Consider the following 22,572-nt stretch of genomic DNA (forward strand, 5'->3'; position numbering starts at 1 on the left):
AAAATACTTTCAACTGTTTCCCTTCTGAGTACCCTCTGAATTGCATATTAATATGCACCAGAAAACACTGAAGGCTTTTACAAAAAGGCTGATGAACATACCCAGACTTCTGACTCGTTAGGTCCTAGGTAGGAACCCAGGGGCCACGCTCTGAGAACCATTCATCTCAGCCTTCACCACACCTGCTAACGGTACCACTGGTCATATATCAGCAGATGCTTACATCTCAAACCTAGAAATCATTCTTGCTTCTTCTCTTTGCTTTGTGACCATCGTCAGGATCTTGGTTATTTGCCGGAAGCAAGTGACTTTCAGAGTCCTCCTGATACTTGCCCCAAGTGTCCTGCTAGTAGGTGGCATTGAAACCCTCTGAGACTGACTGTGGTCAAATCCTTCTCCAACTCCCCAACAGGCCTGCTGGAAGGGCTGGGGTGCCTGCTAGAGACCTGAGTTGAAGTGAGTCTCCCCTGCAGGGATTTCCCCATCACCGGGGTAGCTCTGGATAAAGGCCCAGAGCTGAACCGTAGAGCCAGGTGTCATGGCACTGGGCTCTTGATGGCCAGTGCTGAGAGCTGTGCAAGCCAACTGGCCCAGCCAAGTGCTCCTCCACACCTGGCAGCACAGCATGGCATCCACCCTATTGATCTTTGCCATTTGCTAAATGGAAAAATGGTATTATGCTGTTGTAAATGCAGACAATTTCACCTCATGTGAGAGTGAGCATCTCTCCCTGTTCCCCTCTGCAAGCAGCCCAGTCGTGAGGGAGGATGCTTGTGGACCTCAGGATCCCTCGAATGTGTCTTTTCTTTGTACAGGGAAGGAGTATAGGTAGGCTCTTTTAAAGAGGGAGTGAAAACTACTTAGATTAAAGGCAGATACATCATTTGTCCAACACCTTGGTGATGGGGACAGAGCAGTGGCGCACCTGGTTAAGCACACATAGTGCTAAGCACAAGGACCTGCGCAAGGATCCAGGTTTAAGCCCCTGGCTCTCTACCTGCAAAAGAGGCGATGCCTCACACACAGACAGTGAAGCAGGTGTCTACAGGTGTCTGTCTTTCTCTCTTCCTCTCTATCACCCCCTCTCTCAATTTCTCTCTGTCCTATCTAATAAAATGGGGGGAAATGGCCTCTAGGAGCAGTGGATTCATAATGCCAACAGTGAGCCCAGCGATAACCCTGGAGGCAAAAACAAAACAAACAAACAAACAAACAAAAACCCTGATAATTAAGACATCAAAACGACAGAATATTTAGGGAAAAGTTCTAGTATCCTGGCATCAGAGAGGAGACTGTTTTGGATAGACGGATCTTCCTCTGTCCTGTCTGGAGCCCCCAATATCCTCAACAATATGCTCCTCCCACCTAGATACCACCTGACAGAAGAACTGGCACCCCTGCCCCTACTTCCCACCACTGTGCTCCCATATCTAATCAGGGGAGATTGGCCCATAACTCCAGCCTCAGGAAACACCAGAAGGGAAGGGAAGACACCGAGGGAAAAAGAAATGATACAGTAAATCCTTGTGCTTACAGGTTCAATGGGAGCTGTGAGTCAGAGCCATGCATTTGGCAGCGCTGAAATGATACTAATGAATGCAAAACTTATGACTCATGCACTTCTCAACCCACCGTGTAACTCCTTAAGAGAAAAGGAGACTCCTAAATCTGGAGTTTGTCTAAGCTGAGACCCGAGACACAGGCACACACACACACACACACACACACACACACACACACACAGCTGGAGTGTGAAGGAGGGAGATCTTTTGAATTTTTCTTCCTTTACTGTGTGTGTCTGTGTGATTGTAAACAGATTCTTTTTTTGAATGGGAACTGAGAATTTCTGCAAGAAAGTGAAGAATAAGTCATTGGAGTCAGGTGTGGGGTGGGGACAGTGCCTGAGGGTGTGGTCGTGGCACTGGAGTGACCTATCCTCCTTTGAGTGCTTGCTTCCTGTTCAGTTTCTAAAGGTGAAGGGGAGACACCCCTGGCAGCTGTGATAAGAGTTGTGTCACATTAAGGGCTTCCTTTTAAAAAATTTTTTTTTTCCCTCCTCCAGGGTTATTGCTGGGCTCGGTGCCTGCACCATGAATCCACCGCTCCTGGAGGCCATTTTTTTCCCCCTTTTGTTGCCCTTGTTGTAGCTTCGTTGTGGTTATTATTATTATTATTGCCCTTGTTGACACAATTCGTTGTTGGATAGGACAGAGAGAGATGGAGAGAGATAGGGGAAGACAGAGGGGGAGAGAAAGATAGACACCTGCAGACCTGCTTCACCACCTGTGAAGCGACTCCCCTGCAGGTGGGGAGCCGGGGGCTCGAACCGGGATCCTTACGCCGGTCCCTGCGCTTTGCGCCACATGCGCTTAACCCACTGCGCCACCGCCCGACCCCTAAAAAATATTTTTTATTATCTTTATTTATTGGATAGAGATCATCAGAAATGGAGAGGGGAGAGAGAGATAGAAAGACACCTGCAGTCCTGCTTCACCACTTGTGAAGCTTTCCCCTTGCAGGTGGGGATCAGGGGCTCGAACCAGGGTCCTTGGGCACTGTAACATGCGCTCAACCAGGTGAGCCACCACTTGGCCCCTGTTAAGGGCTTCCTAACAGGTATTCGTGGAGCCCTGGTCCTCATGTGTGATTGCACACCCAAGTGAGACCCACACAGAAGCAGATCTGACTTCATCACCTGTGTGCTTCTGCCCATAAAGAAAAGCATTCTGCTTCCAGCAGCACAGATTGGGGTGTTTCTATGGCTCCTCTGATGTGCCCTGAATTCTGTTGAGGTTCTTGTATCCTTCACTCATTTAACCATGATAGCTTTTCTTTTTAATTATGCAAATTATTTATTCTGAGATATCTAAAATCTGAACAAAAACATCTTGGAACTTCTTAGAAAACAGGCCTATAGAGTGACTCCTTCCTTCTCTACAACATTAACCGTAATTGGAGGGGGGAACCCAGACATACAGAAAGATTCATATTGCTTCAGTTTCTCCTGCAGTTCTGTGATTTCAAATACCTCTGTTTTGTTGAGGTATAAGCTGAAATTTTTGGTGAAGTCATGAAAAGAAAAAATGATATGGCAAACTCCTGAAGGAAGCTCAAAGGTATAGAAGAGACGCCCCCTCCTCCCCAGTGGTACAATTTTTCCGACAGGTCATAAAACCTCTAAATCCTGAGCCTAACCTTCCCTCAGACATAGCTGTGCAGGAAAAGATAACAGTAACTAGAACAAACACACCCGAGCATTGGGCACAAGCCCCACCCCCTGAACGTTGCAGCCTCTGCTCCTGTGAGAATGATTTCTGCCCTCAGCCTGCAGCCCCCTATATAAGCTGTGCCTTCTCTTTGTTCAGGGCCCAGAATTCTTTAAGAGCATGAGCTGTTTATGTGGCCCACTAATGTTAATAAAGTTTCTTCTCTTCCCAAATCCTCATGACTCTTTAGTCTTGTTTGCCACATCAGTAAGAAAAAAGGAGAAGAGAAGATACAAAAAAAAAAAAAAAAATCCATCCCTCCAATACAGTTGGGGACGGGATAAACACACAACTAAACCCTAAGTTATAGTTCTTTCTGTTAACATATACAGTAACTACAAAAAAAAAAATCATTCTGAAGAAAAAAAAATTCCCTTCTTGGAACTCTGGGTTGGTGGGCTGAGTCTCCTGGTTCTGCAGGTGTCAACACTGAGCCCCAGGAATGTTCTGTGGCCTGCCCAAGGCTCCCAGCTAGTGAGTGGTGATGCTGGGTCTTACTGACTGAAAGTTGTGTCTTCCCCAAATTCACATGCTACAGCCCAACCCCCAATCCAATGTTTGAAGATAGCTCTGGGAGTTAATGAGACTTAGTTGCAGGCATAAATGGGACTCTCTAGATGGGCTTGGAGTCTTAGAAGAGATGCCAGGGAGCATGCTGTCATTTTTTGTCTACAAGAGAACACAGCAGGTAGGTGGTCATCTGCAAGTCAGGAAGAGAGCCCTCACCCAAACACGACCCCAGCTTCCAGCTTCCTGGACTGTGCAACAGTAAATGCCTGCTGTTTAAGGCCCAGCCCGTGGCATCTCCTTATGGCAGCCCTGCCAGATAAGGTGCTAGGCTTAGTCACATCTGTCTAACTTCAGCAGCCTGGTTCACCCCAGTCTACCTGCTGTCTCTTTAAGATGATTTCTGATTCCATGCTGCTACTGTGGGAAAACACACAATAACTGTAGTCTTAACTCCTGGTGAGGCACATGCAAATTGCCCTGAGAAATCTAATGTCCTAATGGTGCTTTTCAGAGTGATACATTTGATTCTGTTCTGCAGTCAGTAATAGTAAGTCAGTATCCACAAAAGTTAATGTGGTTCCAGGTTTTGTAGAACTCTAGTTTGGAGAAATAATTAAAAAGCTCCAAACAGTAGAATTTCCTTTATAAAGAAGTTCGTTCTTCTTTCAACTATTCCCCAGTTCTTGCCTTTGAAAAACGGAGTGTAGACAGACTTGTTCAGGACTGATAATATATTTGTCTAAACATCTAAAGGCTGAATTATATTGAGAAATCCTTTAGGAACTTTTCAGATCCAAAACATATATATGTACTTGCTACTGACCTTTTTCCCTAAGTGAAAGGGGCCTGAACATCAAGTTCATTGTCTACCTCCCCTTTGGAAAGCTCTTGGTTTGAAGTCCTTACCTCATGGTGGCCCTGTCCTTGGACATGAGCTCAGGGTCACCAACAAAGGTGAAATATCACCTCTGTTTTGATGCCACTCAATGCCTTGTCCAACCCCATCCATCTTTTTTTCTGATTTATCTCCAACTTTGTGCTTAAACAATCACTTTTGTTCTCTATTTTATTTCTCTCTCCTTCAGCAATGGAAAAACCAAATGAAGCTCAAACCTGTGATCTCCAGAACTCTCTCCCACCTCATCACAGGTAGGTAAGACTTTCCTTTGAACAGACACTTTGCTTTATTAAGTACCACATATTTGGGGATTATTTTACTTAAAGGCCTATGACTTGTTTTAGTGACATTATTACTGAATACTTTATCCCAACTAAGAGTTCAAGTTACAAATGTTAAGAAGGTATGTACTCATGCTTGTGTCCTAATTATTTATGAAATGTTTTAGCATAGAATTTTCCAAGTTACTGTGGAAACATCATGTCCTGCATTTAAGTTACTGTGCAGCTAGTGAACAGAGGAGACACTTTGGTGCTGACAGAAGACTAAGGCTTTGGTCTGAAACAAGTTTCAGCTCCCTGCTGTGCTTTCCAGTTGATGTGATTTACTTGCTCTTTTGCCCCAGTTTCCTTGTTTCTGAAGTGAAGTAATATCACCTGCCCTTTATGACTGAGAACTATGTGGAGAAAGCACTTCCTTGGTGGCACATTGCCTGCTTGCATTTTCAGTAGGGTTCAAATGAAGGTGTGATCCAGGCTGTGCTCTGACACTGGAGCCACCATACCTCCCTCCTTTCCACTTGTGTCGGCAGCTCCAGTGCTTCTTCACAAATGCAGGTTGGAAGAGCTCATGCCTTTTGCCTGCTGCCTTGTACACTGCAGCTCCAGGCAACTTGAGTTGTGGTTAAACAAGCACCGATTGTGCAAAGGCCTGGGCTCTGGGGACTCAGGACCAGTTGTCTTCCTAAAATGTTCCAGGCTAGTCTGTGCTAGGAGAACAAAGAGCAGTGCTCCACGTCAACTAGAAATCAGCCCAAGAAGCATGGGACATCTCCTGGGGACAGATTGTCCTCTTGGTGGGAGTGATACTAGGTCTCCCACTATAGATTGAGGGAGAGGTGGATGCTACCTTTCATGTGATAGGTGATGAAAAGGAAAGAACTCAGGAGGGCCATTTTATAATGGCAAAGGGAAGGCCTCTCCAAGGGTGAAACATGGGAGCAGGGACCCAACTAGATGAACAGACCTACCTGTGCCTATTTAGGGACAGAGGTGGGATGGCTGCCCTCCCATTGGCCCAAGCCAGGGGTGGGAGGAGGGCACTTCCTGGGAATAGGACTTCAGTCCTAAACCTGAATGGTTCCAGTCAAATCAGGGTTGTGGGTCCCCCTGGGAAGAACATCCAGGTAGAAGGAACAGCAGAGACCAGCTCTACTAAGAGGGAAAGAACATGGTGTTTTTGGGGGTGTGGGAGAGGCTGATATAGCAGGCACGTGGCCAAGTAGGAGGAGAGAGACGGAGACAGGCTGGTAGATCAGGGAAAAGGTGGGTAGAGACCTCCACCTTAGCAGGGTCCCCAGGCTTCAGCTGTAGGGAAGGGAGAAGACCCCACAGAGGTATGAGTCTGCCCTGGTGTACCCTGGTGGCACCCTGGGGTTACATCAGGAGCAACAAAGCAATTAGTTCTTCCAGGATCAGATTTGACTCCATCCTCTAGCCCAGTGGTCTTTAGACTCACCTATGAGAGAACCCTAGTTCAGCCTCTCCAACACTGTCAACCTCTGAGGTAAGTAGTCAGAATATCCCTTGATCCCTGGCGAGTTCCAAAGGCATTCAGGCTGGAGAGAGCCATTTTCTGGAAGAAACTTTGCCCCGTGGCCCCTCTACCACCAGGGTGCTGCTACCCCACAGGAAGCAGGGCTTCACACAGTAATGGGCTCCCATCCATGGGAGAGCTTCTTTCTTGTCCATCCCAGACTGGTGCTTTCCTTCCCACCCCTAGGGGCAGGTTTGGGATCTGCCTCCCATCACCTGGCGGTGGGCTGGAACAGAGGCAACTGGCCAGAGGAAGCAGAGTACTGGAAGGAGAGACTGTTGCCGGCATGAGTAGTCGCAACAGCAAGCACTGTCAGAGCCAGACATCTGGCCAGTGCCCATCCTGAAGGTGCTCTTGAAGCAAATGCAGAAGCAGAGATAGAGGGTTCTTGCAAGTGGGGACCAGTGAGTACTCTAGGCAGAGAAGTGGGTTTCCTTTCAAGTCGAAGCAGAACCCACAATGAATTGGAGACAAGTAGAAATAACACCACAGCCCCTGAGAAGTAAGATACAACTGAGAAAAGCCTAGCTGAGCCAGGTGCAGGCAGGCAGAAAGCAACCCTGGGGAGAGCACTTGTTTTGTGGTGAGGAAAAGGCGGACGTGGCTCTCACTTTCTGTGATTTACAGTGTGTGTGCGCACCACAGCTGGCCAACCTCATGGCCAGGGCAGGCTCTCCGTTTCTCCCATGCTGCTTCTGTTGTCTCTGTGCAGGCCAAGGGCTGCCATTGACTTCATTTATGGAAGCAGACTTGAACTGAGGGGTTCAGGTGAAAGCCCAGTTTGAGGACAGCCTGGGAAGGCAGCTCTCCTTGGAAAGGGGCCCTTGTGTTCTGACCTGTCTCTGGGGATGCACACAGTATGCTGGTGTCAGTGACCCCAGCATAGAGAAGAACTGCACAGTTGTTTGTGAAACAAACAAACAAAAAAGCCGTGGACTGGGTGGTCAGAATGTTACTGCAGTGTTAGGGAGCCAGAAAGATCTGGAAGGAGCACTAGTTGTCAAAGTGGAGAAACCAGGGGGAGGGGTTTACAGGTCAGCAGTCAAGCATGTGCATGACCGGCCTAAGGATCCCAGTTTGAGCCCCGGGCTCCCCAGCTGCAGGGGAGTCTCTTCACAGTCAGTGAAGCAGGTTTGCAGTTGTCTCTCTTTCTCTCCCCCTCTGTCTTCTGCTCCTCTCTCCCTTTCTCTCTGCCCTATCTAACAATGATGACATCAACAACAATAATAACTACAACAACAATAAAAAATAACTGGGCAACAAGAAGGAAAAAAAATAAATATAAAGAAATTGGAGAGGTTGAGGGATTCATGTGCTTGAGTGTCTTTAGGATGAGATATCAGATATATCCTTTATGAATGCTTCTCCTTCCTCCAAATCCCCATCCTGTCAGCTCCTATGGTGAGTGAATCAGCTCCTTGACAAGGACCAGATATTGACCGAGGTCCTGACAGGAAGAAACAGAATTTGCTTTGCTCAGTGATTTAAATAGATGTAGTTTGCAGACACCTCAGGGCTGCTTTAAGCACTGTGAAGGGCCAGCCTCTGAGCCTCCCAAGCTCTGTGGTCTCAGAGAGGCATCTCCGTGAACCTCCACTATTGCTGCTTCTCTTTTGGAAGCGCTTCTGGGGGCTGCAGAGGAGGGGGTTAAATGACACTGCCTCTGAGCAGATGATGAGAGAATGATTTCCCGAAGCTGAGCTGAACCAGAGCTCTGCCCTGGCAGAGGCCCCGATAACAGCATGCACTGCGAGAAAGGTCTCTGCGGATTTTCACAGAAAAGGGCAGATTGAAAGCAAACAAAAGGATAAAGAACTGGAACCTTTAATAGCTAGAGAGGAGCCGGGTGGTGGGATCAGGCCTTGCCAGGTCCTGTCTCCTGGGACCTCTGAGCCCTAATCCCATTACACACCACATTTAGCGGCAAACTCCTGGAAGACAGAATCTATGAATATCTCCCCTGAACATGTGATAATGAACTTGACTGCTTCCCCAGACCCCAGGCCCCAGGGTTCCCCTGCACTGATGCCTATCTTGGTCTTCCCACCTGAACACACTCATCCAGAGATCTGTCTCCACCACCCACTTTCCTCTTCCATCCTCTTATCTGGGAAGAAAAGAATATTTAGACATTTAATTGGCATGTAACGAGATAACTGTAACAAGTTAATTAGTTCTCAATTAAGTTGCATTTACCATGCTTCCTGCGTGTGTTCTTGGCAATTAGGGGGGAATCTAATGAACTTGGAGGAGCTTCTTGCTTCCCGAAGAAGCAGGGGGAGACCACCTCCAAAAGCCTGCACCACAGCAGGCGTTGTTTCTGGAACACCAGCATCCCAGGCCACAGCCAACCCATCTCAGGCTCATTTGCATGGAACAGCTGGCCCATCAGCCAGACAGTGCGTGGAGCTGAGCTGGTGCTGTGCCTTAGACAGGCCTGGGCACGGTGGGCTGGGGGAGAGTGTGGGCTTTGGGACTAAAAGGAAATGGGCTCCTATCCTGCCTGCTGCTCCCCAGCTGTGCCACTCTGGCGAAGTCCCCCAAGTCTCCAGGCCTCAGTCTCCCTATTCCTCTGCTAGGCATAATAATTGGGTGCTCCTAAAGTTGCTGGGTGGATTGTTGAAGGGGTGGTGGTGAAGCCTGTGGAGCTGTGTACAGTCGACATTATTAGTTTGCAGACTTTCCTTTCTGGGATCTGAGATTTTGAAGGATTTGAGTGAAGAGGTTATTTGGCAAAGTGCTGGGGTTTTAATTGTCATTTAAAGTCCCTGCAGGGGGACCCGGGTGGTAGTGTAGCAGGGTGTTAAGCCTGGTTGGAGCCTCAGTTCCCCACTTGCTGGGAGGTAGCTTCACAAGCAGTGAAGCAGGTCTGTGGGTGTCTGTCTTTCTCTCTCCCTCTCTATCTCCCTTCCTCTCTCAATTTCTTTCTGTCCTATCTGATAAAAACGAGGGGAAAAAAGGCCTCCAGGAGCAGTGGATTCATAGTGCTGGCACTGAACCCCAGTGATAACCCTGGAGGCAAAAAAAAAAAAATAAATAAAACTGACTGCAGGAGCCTTGCTTCAGATCACAGTGCCCTGTGTGTGCTGACAACTCCTGAAAGCACTATCAGGATAGTACAGGACATGCCAGGGAATGTGCAGGTGGATAAGGTTCATTATTCACTTTATCCTGGTGTCTCCCCTAAGATAACATTATTCACTGAGACTTGAGATCAGATACATGTTTGCATTTCTCAATCAAACACCAAGGAGGAATAAGAGCAGCACTAGTCCCCTATGGGGTAAAGGGAGGAACCATAGAGGATGAAAAAGGGTGTAGCTCCCAGACTAGCCTGTTCCTAAAACCCCGAGGGCCTCCCTCCCTCCCTCCCTCCCTCCCTCCCTCCCTCCCTCTCTTCTTCCTCCCCTCTCTCCCCCCAGTCTCTTTCTCTCCTTGCACCCTCTCTCCCCTCCACCCCCAGCCACAGGCTCACCTCTCCAGTGTCAGCTATGATTAAAAAGCCATGTTGAAGAATTGAAGAATCATCAGAAGGAGGGGAAAAAATTTACAAACTAATTTGCATTTTAATGAATTTTTAATTGAACCCAAATCTGTTGTTTCTTTTTAAAGATGCAGAGCTGACTTTGTGGTCTCTGCTGCTGAGGGCCGAGTGGGAACTTAATGTGATAAAAACAGTGATAGTGCTAAGCTTAATTTGGTTTGAAAACTCACCCGGAAAGGCTACTAGGAGTCTGGGAGTGTCAAGGATCTGAAAGCAGGGGGCTGGAGGGCCAAGCAGGATGGGAAGATGGTGCAGCCTATGCTGGGCCATCACCTTCAGCTCTCCTCCCTGCTGTCATCTTTGGGGTTTCCATGTGCAGGTCTGAGCAGAACAATGGGTTTCTTCATTAGCTTTGTTTTTTTGTTGTCAACAACAGCTCCTCTTCTTTCTTATATTTTATTTAACTATTTATTCCACCTGTCTCCCAGGAATGAACCCAGGGCCTTGAGCAAGCGTTAAAGTGCTGATCTACCTGTCTAGTAGATACCAGTAGTTTCATTCTTTATTTCTCAGAGAGGAGAGACACCACAGCACCACTCCACCATCCATGATGCCCCATCCCCCTTTCCTTGTTGTCACTTAATGGGGTCTTAGCAGGTATCACACTTAGATACGCAGATGATGGTCAAGGCGATAGGTGGGCCTTTTTTGGGAAAGAGGGGCCACAACAGAAAGAAATGGAATGGCCTGGGATTTCCTCCTGCTTACAGGCTGACCTGTCACTTTCCAGTGGGTACTGGCAGAAGACATGACACTTCTGGGGTAGAGACAAAGGGACTTAATTACTCACAGCAAAATCTATAGTTAGAGCTCCTTGTTGGTCTCTGTCTTCCGTGAGCTGCAGTCCCTTGGCTGGGAGTGACATAGGCAGTGGAGTGTGTAACAAGAGAGCGACATGATCTCTGAGGAGGCCACCCTGTCACAAGGAGGGAATAATGCCTGCTTCAGGCAGGGAGAAGCTTCCTCCCCCACACAGACCCTGAGGAGTGGCAGCCAGCGCCTCACATCCCAGCAGCATAGCAGGAGCCTGCAAAGGTGTTGGGCTGTGAGTTCACATCCTCCCAGGCACCAGGCCTGCACACCTAGAGCTGTGTGCCAGTGATGAGCTGGGTGGTTTGCTGGGCAGAGGCTTGTCTGCAATGGAAAGGATGGCCCTGGAAGTCCTCTAGGTTTGACTATTTGGTCTTGGGGGAAATTTTAGGCTGCTACTTGATGAATGTCTTGATGAATGTCCCAACTCCTCCTCTTGCACTTCCAGGCTTGTCTGTCTCTCACCTCTCTCTCCTGGTCTTTAGCTTCAGCCCTGATAGCCAGACATGAACACATCTCCCTCCAAGGCGATGACCATGGAAGAGAAAGACATCACATACAGGTTTTCAAGGTTTAAATACTGCTTAAGTGTAGCAGAAAATTGTGGAGAGATTGCTTGCAGCCTTTTTCTTCTTTAAACACAGGGAAGATAACAATCCACAGGCTGAGGACAGGAGGGAATGGTCAGAGATGAAGCACAAACTTTGGGTCTTTCTTTTTTATTTAATTGAAAAAGAAGATTTATATATTTATCTAGGAAAGAGAGGAGGAGGAGGGAAGAGAACCAGAGCACCACTCTGGCATATGTGATGTCAGTGATTGAATATATGCTTTATCCACTGGGCCACCTCCCAGACTCTGTGTGGGCCTTTATATGTATTTATTTATTTATTTTGGTCATTGCCAAGGTTCACCATTCTGGGCTGACTTTTTTAGATAGAAACAGAGATGGAGACGCGTGCGTGCACGCACACGCGCGCGCGCGCACACACACACACACACACAGAGAGAGAGAGAGAGAGAGAGAGAGAGAGAGAGAGAGAGAACAATGCCAAAGCTTCTCCTCAGTTCCATGGGGGCTGGGACACAAACCTGAGTTTCAGGCATGGAGATGCAGACACACTTCCAGGTAAGCTGTCTTGCCAGTCTGAGGTGTGGGCTCCTCTCAAGCTGCCTTTGGGGATGCCTACTGCATAGATACTCTCAGGATAAGCTATAAAGGAAGAAAACACAGTATCCTGGGAAAAGTGGTCACAGAAATATTTTGTAGGTGGGGTTGTATTATCTATGTAACAAGAGAGATGAGAGCATTACTCTAGCATATGCACTGCTGGGGTTTCAACTTGGGGCCTCACACAGTCAAGTCTCTACATTATGAGTCAACTCCCTGTCACTCCATAAAATTTCTTATGACATAAGGAAATATTAAATTTTGCTTTTTTCCAGGGTCAGCTTTTGCAGGGTACCTGGTGGTCTGGGTTGACATCTACCCATACACCCATCTTCCCATCTGCTTATCTGTCCATTCACTCATAATCCTATCCATTCATCCACTCATCCACCCATCTACTCAAGTGTTCTACTTCTCTGTGATTTATTTAGTCAGTGTAGTTTCCTATAGAGGGAAACATCAGAGACTGTGGAAATATGTGGAAAGACTTTCATGCCTGAGGCACCAAAGTTCTCAGGTTCAATCCCCAGCATCACTAGAACCTGGAGTTTAGCAGAGCTCTGGTAAAACAACAACAACAACAAAGAAAAAACTTAGTTGGTTTGGGCTAACAAGATAGCTCACTCAGAAAGTGTGCTACTTTGCCATGTGTGTGACCCATGTTTGAGCCTGGCCCCCACTGCATTAAAGCAAGTTTCAGTGTGGTCTCTTTCTCCCTCTCTTATCTCGCTCTAATGGGATAGATAGATAGATAGATAGATAGATAGATAGATAGATAGATAGGTATGGAAAGAAAGAAGAAACTATCAGGAAAGCTGTGACACTGTGAATACAAACAAGAAGAGGAGAAAATTCCCTCAAGAAAATTGTCTTCTCTGTCATTCTTCCCTTCAGTCATTGAACTCTTGCCTCTTTTAAGCCTCTGGACTCTCCTGTAGTCCTGTCATCCCAGGGAAGTCCTTAGACAGAGGAGAGAAGGCAGGCCATTCATCTTCACTGTTGTCCAGACCAGGGCCCAAGGGCTGACCAGGGATTCCTGCACACTGGGCAGGGGCTTGTCTCAGCTCGACAAGGACAAGCAGTTCTGGTCTGACTACTCCTCAGATGTATCCCTTACAATCCAACCACAGACATAAATCAAACCTCTCTAATTTCAGAAGCTCTCTTTCTGTTAGGTGAAAGGTGAAAGGACAAATCTTTGTAATCTTCCAGTGCTATAGATATGTTAAGAATATCCTGAACATTTCACTTTTCCTGAATTAGGATTGAGGATAGGGAAGACGAAATCCAAATAGTTGCCAGATGAGATTTGGACATATGATTTAGATAGCGTCAGTAAATGTCTGAAAAATAATAATTTGCCTCCTACTTGCCATAATGAATGCTTAAATTATTTTATTTTAAAGACCTATTTCTTTATTTTGAGAGAGATGGAACACTGTTCAGCTGTGAGACATGCAGTACATGACTAAACCCCAGGTCTCATGTATGCAAGTCCTGTTCTCTCTCCTGAGCCATATCCTGGGCCACACTGTTTAAATGATTTTAAAATGTCTTACAAAATGAGAAGCGCTTCCACAAGTGATGTTTTTAATAATTAAGAACACAATAATCACAAAAGCAAAACATGATAGAAATGCATAGAAAATGATCCTGATGACAACAGAGAAGCTTTGCCGTTCAGAGAAACTGCACAGACGGAATATGTGTGCACGCATACGCATACACACGTGTGACATTGGGCAGGAAGCCTAAGGAGCTGCCTCTTACCATTACCAAATGAGAGAGCTGTTCCAAACACACTATTTTCATGGTTCCCTTGTGGACTCAGGTATTATCAACCAAGGCAGGTAGAATTCCCTCTCTTTGTCCTTCACTTACCTCTTTCACATTCTGCAACAGACGTGCTTGAATAAGGAACACAGGTGCTTGAATTCTACCACCACAGCTCCTGCTGTAGTCAACCACCATCCATGCTAATTATAACTGCTGATCAGAGAAACTAGCTTCAGTTTCACAGAGAACTGGAGGTGGGGTGGATAATTGGAAGCTACCTATCATACACAGCATCTCTGCAGACTCAGAGGCTATAGTGTAGGCACTGTTGCTTCAGCCATCTCCCACATGTCACTTCTACACTTCATTTTTTAAATTATTATTATTTTTACAAGAGCCCTGTTCAGCTCTGGCTTATTGATTGTGGTGCTGGGGATGGAACCCGGGACTTTGGTGCCTGAGGCATGATAGTCTGCTGCATAAACCACTATGCTGCTTCCACAGCCCCACATTCACACTTTAAAATGAACATGGACTCCTATGAGCTATGTATTCTACAACAATAACCAAAAGTGCATTAGCTTTATGCTTTGTAATCCATGTTTCAATATTCCTAGAAAACACCCAGGTGTCTAAGAATTATACATTGATTAGTTTATTTTTTATGTTTTTTCCATGATCTTAATTCACCTAAAGTTGCTGGAATTGTATCTAAACTGATTTCATATAAAATATAATTACTGATGAATTGTTAGAATAATGACTCAATTTTGTTAAATAAAAATTTACATTTTTTTTAATAATCTTAGTTATCACTGGAATCATGTTAGCTCGTTGGATTAGTAAGCCTGTATAAATTTAGTAACTTCAGATTTTTCTTTTTCTTTTGGTGGTATAGTTGCTTTTAAAAAATATTTTGTTTTATCATCTCTGTAGGCTAATTTTTTCAGATAGAAAGACTGAGATAGGGGCCGGGTGGTGGCACACCTGGTGGAGAGCACCAGGTTACAGTGCTCAAGCCCCTAGTCCCCACCTGCAGGGGGAAAGCTTTGCGAGTGGTGAAGCAGGGATGCAGGTGTCTCTCTGTCTCTCTCCCTCTCTCCTTCCTTCTCCATTTCTGACTGTATCTATCCAGTAAATAAAGATAATAATAAAAAAAAAGTCAGAGAGAAAGATCACAGCTCTGTAGCTTCTTTCAGTGTTGTGGGCATCAGACTGGGACCTGGGTTATGCCCATGACAAAATAAGTGTAATAGCCTAGTGAACTATCTTTCCAACGCCTTTTTTTTTCTTTCTTTTGCCTTCATGGTTATTGCTGGGGCTTGGTGCCAGCAATACGAACCCACTGCTCCTGGTGGCCATTTTTTCTATTTTTATTGGACAGGACAGTGAGAAATTGAGGGGGAGGGGGAGATAGAGAGAGAGGAAGATAGACACTTGCAGGCCTGCTTTACCACTTGTGAAGTGACGCCCCCTGCAGCTGGGGAGCTGAGGCCTTGAGCTGGGATCCCTATGCAGGTCCCTGTGCTTCGTAGTATGTGTGCTTAATCCAGTGCACCACCGCCCGACACCCCCAACACCTCTTTTGTTTGTTTGCTCAATTCTGGCTTAAGGTGGTGCCTGGGTTGAATTTGGGACTATTGGTGCCTCACGCATAAAAATCTGTTGTATAAATATCTGAGCTATTTTCTGACCTTAACTAATATTTATTTTCTGAGTGAGAGAGACATACCCACACAGGTACCAAGCAGCTCTCAGTTTGCTCTGGCTATGTGGTGTCGGCACTCAAACCTGGCTCTTCAGATTTGAAAATCCTGTGCTCTATCATTGAGTTCTGCCCCGGCTCTCAGCTATTTTTTCTTGAGGAAAAAGAGCCAAGTAAAATGAAATGTACATTTCGATGATGCCTAACACTGAGAAATCAGAAGAAAGACACCCAGATTTTCTTTTTTTAATTATTTTTATTTATTTATTTATTACTGGATAGACACAGAGAGAAACTGAGAGGGGAGAGAGACAGAGAGACACGTACAGCTCTACCTCACCATTTGTGAAGCTTTCCCCCTGCTGGTGGGGACCAGGGGCTTGAACCTGGGTTCTTGCGCACTATAATGTGTGCGCTTAACCAGGTGTGCCACCACCTGGTCCCCAGATTTTCTTGATGAGCATTGACTTGCACACATTTATCATAACTGTGTGAGCTTTGATTCTTAAAATGTTTCTGAGTTGACACTTCAAAGATTTTCTTCCCAGGTTTAGCATACTGAAGAATCAGAAATTCAGGGGTTTTATTTACTGAGAATTTTAGGAGTATTCCATTTATAAGATTATCTATGTTTATAAACAAGTTAAAGAGAGCTCCTTTAATGTAAGAAACAGACATATCTATTAATACTCTCAACAGCAGGAAAACATTTCATACTCTTACAATGAGAAGATAAGGCCTTTCTCTATTATAGAGTCAGATCGTATATATCTTCAGTTCTACAGCTTTAGCCAGAAATCAAAAATAAATACATAAACACAGAAATCCACTAGTTTAGATGTCAAAGAGCTGATCTTTCTTATGACCATGAAATTGTTAACTGCCATGAGCTGTTTAAAACAGACAAATCCATAGTGCTAAGTACAAGGACCAGTGCAAGGATCCTGGTTTGAGCCCCTGACTCCCCACCTGCAGGGGGGCCACTTCACAAGCAGTGAAGCAGGTCCGCAGGTGTCAATATTTCTCTCCCCCTCTCTGTCTTCTCCTCCTCTCTCAATTTCTCTCTGTCCTATCCAGCAACAACAATAGTAGCAGCAACAACAACAATGGAAAAAAGATGGCCACCAGGAGCAGTGGATTCATAGTGCAGGCACCGAACTCCAGAGTTAACCCTGGAGGCAACAAACAAACAGACAGACAAATCAAACCACAAACCAGGTAATCTGGCATGTCACCTGATGAAGACTAGCTCTGTGACACTGCTCAACAGAGCTGATCACCTAGTCAGACCATGAGTCCAAATTCCTAATTGCTGTGGCAACTTCGGGGAAGAAATTCTTTAGCTCCAAGGAACCAGATAGAAAACAAGGTAGCAAATCAGTGCAGAAGAAAAGCTTTCTGTCTTTCCTCTTGCCTGACACACTTGTCACATTGGCAGATCTGGGCCCTGTGTATAAGTCTGAATGACACAGGAAAACAAAAGTGGCACAGGTAATTGAGTCTTCTTGAGGGAAAGACTCCATATCAGGCTCCCTTCCCCCTGAGATAGACAGAAAAAGGGGTCTGGAAAGTACACTCTCTGTTTCCTGGTTTCCATAGTCTGTGACACTCATTTAAAGTTATACATTATAGCTGAGTTATTTTTCTGGTGTTGAAAACCTCATAAAGTCTTCACATGCAAAGCTGTGTTAGGGAATCCAGGGTATTAAATAAGAAGGTTTGAAAATTGGATAGTGTCCTTCCAATAAGCACTGATGAGCATGTCTTTTTTATTTTCTCTCTATATGCTTATTAATATTTTGATAAAAGGTTTTCCTTGGAGGGGGATCTGGGTGGTGGCACACCTGGTTAAGCTCACACAGTACAAAGTACAAGGACCTGCAAAAGGATCCGGGTTCAAATCCCCAGCTCCCCACCTGCATGGGGGGATGCTTCACAGGTGGTGAAGCAGGTCTGCAGGTGTCTTATCTTTGTCTCTCTCCCTCTCTATCTTCCCCCATCTCCTTTCAGTTTCTCTCTGTCCTATCTAATAAAATGGGAAAAAAATGGCCACCAGGAGCAGTGGGCTCCTTGTGCTGGCACCAAGTCCCAATTATAACGCTAGAGGCAAAAAAAAAAAAATTCTTTGTATTTCCTGCCCTACATATTAACTGTTTTGTTTCAAATTAGTTTTATTAGTGAAATAATGATGAACAAGACAATTATTGTCATATGAGCACAACTTCTTATCACCCTGTGATAGTTGTCTGTACACTACTCCCAACACTCAAGTCCTCCTCCACCACCCTGCATGGTGTAGCCCAGTCCTCTCTCAACTTCCTCCTGTCTTCCTCCAGAGTCCTTGGCTCTGTAGCAACAGACCACATCTTTTCCAAGTTTCACCCTGTGTTCTTTTCCTTCCTTGTTTTTCTCTTCTTTTCTTTTCTTTCCTGCCTCTAGGGTTATTGCTAGGGTTTGGTGCCAGCACTATGAATCTACTGCTCCTGGAAGCTATTTTTCCCCCCTATTTTAAAAAATTGAATAGGACAGAGATAAATTGAGAAGGGAGAGAGGGAGAGAGAATGACAGACACCTTCAGACCTGCTTCACTGCTTGTGAAGCATCCCCCCTACAGGTAGGGTTGTGGGGGCTCAAACCCAGATCCTAGTGCAGATCCTTGCACTTTGTACTATGTGAGCTTAACTGGGTGTGCCACTATCTGGCCCCCTCCTTCCTTGTTTCTTAAGTTCCACCTAAAAGTGAAATCACCTCCCCTGCCCACAGGGTGCTAGGTGCCTACACAGTGGATCCACTCTTCCTGGAAGCCAGTTTTCCTTTTTTAATTATAATAAAGACAGGAATAGGTTGAGAGAGAAAGAGACATCTGCAGCATATTCCACCAATACATCTATTCCTCCAGATAAAATGCCCAATAGTGGGATTGCTGGATCATAAGGTAATTCCATTTTTATTTGTTGAAGGACTTTCCGTACAGTCTTCCAAAGGGGCTCTCTGTGCCTTTTCATATATTGTGCCTCCCTTCTCTTTGTTCTGTTGATGAACTCTTACTCATCCTTTGAAATCGGGATCATTTTCCCCACTGAATGTCTTCCCTTACCTGTTCAGGGAATACAATTACTGCTTTCTCCTTCCTTTACAATGAATCTGTTTCTGTTTCTTGAGACTCATATAGAATAGGTCTGTTTCCCTACTGGACCATGAGCCCCCAGGGAAGGACTTTCTTGTTTCCCCAGTGCCTGCCCAGACAGGTACTCAGCAAGTATAGACCAAGCTAAACTGACTCTGAAGCATCAGATACACACTCGCTCTCAATGCACATAGAGTTTGCAGAACTTTCCAATCTGTGACTGCTGCTGCACTGCCAAATCTGAGAAACCATAAACTCAACATACAGAGCCAAATTTAATTAATCATTTTGAATGAGTTATTTAATTTTTCTCAGCCTCATCATAATCTTTCTGTGTCATATTTCTACTCAAAAATTCCCATTGATCTGTGGTCCTTGCTGTAATAAATCTAAATTGCCTTCAGTGTGGCCAGGACAATCACTCAGGACTTATATGCACAAGGCCACAGATCCAGTCCCCGCTAGTGCTGGACTGGTGATTAGTGTATCTTTTTAACTTTTGAAGTTTCCCCAGCTAAAGAGAGGCCAGTTTTTGTGCCTAAATGTCCCAGGACCCAAACTTGTAATCTCCCCCTTTCCATGCTTGGCTCAAAAGACCCAGATGCCCATCCTAGCCCTGTCGTTTTCTCATCTCTCCAAGCAGTCTCTCCATTAGTAAAAGAAGCAGAAAAACAATCGCATGAGCTGAGAGTGAGGTGAGGGTTTGGACAGATACCTTTTCCCATCATAGATTGGCTTGAGGTTCCAAGAAGTTCTCCAGTCTAGAGGACACTTTGAAAACTGTGAAGAAGCAGACACACACACACACACACACACACACACACACACACACACACACACACACACACACACACAGTGACTAGCTGTCCTCAGTGCTGAGCGTGCAGACAGATCCAGGTTTCACCCCCTCGATGTCTGCACCCAGCCCACCCCTTTGAGTTGATGATGGGAGGCGGGGTAGAGTTAAAGGCCTCCACCCTTATCCCCACCAAGATCCAGGTCACACACATTCATTTGCCTGGCCTGAACACTCATGTCCCCTTCCACATCAAGGCCAAGCCAGCTTGACCCAGGGTGATGTCAGATATGGAGGGACCCTTGGCACCCATTCTGCACCCACACTGGGAGTGCAGGAGGTGACCACAGCTCTCTGGTTGGCCCCGTTCTTACTGGCAGTAGCAGGTGGACACATTTCATTCTATGCATCTTCCTAGTCCTTCCCATCATTGCAGGCCTTGCCAGCCTCTCTGGATCATGGGTGGGCTCTAAAAACAAGTCTCATTTGGAATAGTGGGCTGTTGCTTATATGGCTTCCTTGCATAGTGTCTGTGAAAAGGGACAGAAGTGCATATGGGGACCATCTGGGTGCCTGGTAGTGGGAACAGAGGGAAGGGGTGGGACTCCTGGCACTGTGTCGGGACTTCTGCATGAGCTCACACAAGGCCCCAAACTCTAGCTTCCAAGCACAGCTGCAGAATTGAGAAGGTGCTGTGACTGGGCCTGACCTCCCCCCACCCTCACCCTAGGTAGGACTGGCTGGAGACCACAGTCGGCCTCCTCTGAGGACACGAACTTCTCCTTCATCTGCTTTCCTTTGCCTGCCAGCTCGTGTTCACTCTGGCCCAATGGCCCTGCCTTTGCTAAGGGACCTTCTGCTCCAGCGCTGGTTGCCTCTGGTTCCTACCTCCACTGCTAGGGGCTGCAGGGAAATCGCTGTGTGCCTCAGTCCTCTCCCTTGCATGATTCCCTGGGTACCACACTTTCCCTCCAGGGAGAGTTTTAACACCATTACTAGGATCATGATTCAGCTGCTGTTTAGTGAACCACCTGCTATGTGCCAGGCACTATGCTCTGGGATTTCACCAGGCTTTTCACTGATGGTGCAGGAAACGGCTGCTCATGGTGCCATTGACAGCTTCTGAAAACTCCACACAGGGGCCCAGCCTGCTGGTGAACTGTCTGATTTCCCTTTTCCAGGGAGTGGTAGTATATCTGTCAGTCAGCTTCCTGTACCAGTCAATCAGAATGAGACTGGAGTTACTTTGAGGGACACCAACTATTCCCCAGCTGGACAGAATTAATGAATAGAACTGACCTGGTTCTAGATGAATAGAACTAACCATCGCTCCCCTCTTCTGCGGTGCTTCAGTCATTGGAGAAATGGCTAGATACCCCTTGACTCCCTCCTCTTGCTGTTGTGAGAAAAGCTGAAGCTGATGCCCTTGTGCCTGTGCCAGGCACAAAAGGAATTCTAGAACCTTAACTTCTGGGTGTGGAGACCTGCAGGGTGGGGCAGTCTGGGCCATTGGTTACAACCTTGGGCTCAGTATCAGACTGCTCCACCCTGCAGGTCTCCACACTCTGTAGGTGGGGGGCTGGGGGCTCGAACTGTGATCCCTGTGCCAGTCCTCATGCTTTGTGCCATGTGCGCTTAACCCACTGCACTACTGCCCAAACCTCATATGTGTGTGCTTTTTAAAAAAATATATTTATTTATTTATTCTCTTGTGTTGCCCTCGTTTTTTTTTTGTTTGTTTGTTTTTTATAGTTATTATTGTTGTCATTGTTGTTGGATAGGACAGAGAGAAATGGAGAGAGGAGGTGAAGACAGAGAAGAGGAGAGAAAGATAGACACCTGCAGACCTGCTTCACCGTCTGTGAAGCGACACCCCAGCAGGTGGGGAGCCTGGGGCTCGAACAGGGATCCTTAAGCCAGTCCTTGTGCTTTGTGCTACCGCCTGGCTCCCATGCGTGTGTTTTAAGACAGCTGGCTGAGGAGTTTCTCTTTGCTTGCTTGTCTGCAAGCTTCTTCCTCCTTTGTTCCCTAGAAAGACTATCGGTGAATCTTGGCCTCCTTGCTCCGCAGGCCCATCTCCTTACCCCGTTTATGCAGCCCCGTCATCATAGGGCTCTGTATATTCTCGGACTCTACCTCCTCCTGCTCTTCCTCTTTTCATGCTTTATGTGGCAAAAATATGTGGGAAAATATGTATATAGTCAAAGCATTCCATAATAGTCAGTGTACCTCAACTAGTAGTACCAAACTTCAAATCAATTTTTATTTATTTTTTTGTTTGTTTATTAAATAGACAAACACTGCCCCTTCCTTTCTGTGGTCACCACTGAGCTGTAATTGACATGTAACCTGTTGTTTTTAGGTGTATGACATAATGATTAAGTGTTTTTATACAGTGCAAAACTATTGCCATGGTAGGTCTGGTTGCTACCTGTCACCAGAGAGAATGGGCTGTTAGGAGTTACTAAGCACATAGTGCTCAGGTGTGCTCTGCAGTATTGACTCCAGCTGCCTTCTGCCATCTGTAGATGATGTCCCCATGTTTTACTCTGTGACTGAAAATCTGCTCCTCTTGACCCCCTTCCCCTGATCCATGTTTTGTTGCCCCTGTCCCATCTCACAGCCACCAATCTGTTGTCTGTGTTCATGAATCTTGTCTGTTTTTAATTAATTTTATGATGCACAGAGAGGGGTGTGATCACCGCTCAGCTCTGACTTATGTGGTTCCAGAACATGCAAGCCCTGTGTTCTGCCACTGAGCCAACTCCCTGGCTGTTCTTTAAGATCCTTTTGTGCTATTATGAGAGCCAGAGACCACATCCCGATGGCTTGATTTAAGATCACTTTTACTCTTTGAGGTCACAAAGCATTTGATTTTCTGCCCCCTCCTTCTGGAAGCTTCCCCACCACAAGGCAGAATTAGACTTCTCCTCCTTTGTGTGCTCATAGTTACTGAATTCAAGGTTCAAACTGCTTGCAGCTCAGAAGGCCAAGAGACAAGGTTTGGTGTAGGTTTATTCAGGTGCTGTCAGCCTGAGCAGATGGCAGACTCCTGTCTCAGGAAGTATCTTCTTTGCTGACTGGGGTTTGGGGCTTTATAAAGGGCAGCAGGGGGAGGAGAAAGTCTGTCAACTGGTTGCTTGGCTGACATAAA

At 46.1% G+C, this 22,572-nt stretch overlaps 1 long non-coding RNA gene across 1 annotated transcript in view; it reads left to right on the forward strand.

Moving 5' to 3' along the window:
- Nucleotides 1–22,572, forward strand: part of LOC132534864 (uncharacterized) — a 171,747-nt gene that overhangs the window by 55,516 nt on the left and 93,659 nt on the right. The window contains exon 3 of the long non-coding RNA XR_009546606.1: nt 4,862–4,925. This is a non-coding gene — a long non-coding RNA (uncharacterized LOC132534864). The remainder of the gene's footprint in view (nt 1–4,861; nt 4,926–22,572) is intronic.

The sequence above is a fragment of the Erinaceus europaeus genome, chromosome 20, assembly GCF_950295315.1.
Source record: "Erinaceus europaeus chromosome 20, mEriEur2.1, whole genome shotgun sequence".
NCBI classification, from domain to species: domain Eukaryota; kingdom Metazoa; phylum Chordata; class Mammalia; order Eulipotyphla; family Erinaceidae; genus Erinaceus; species Erinaceus europaeus.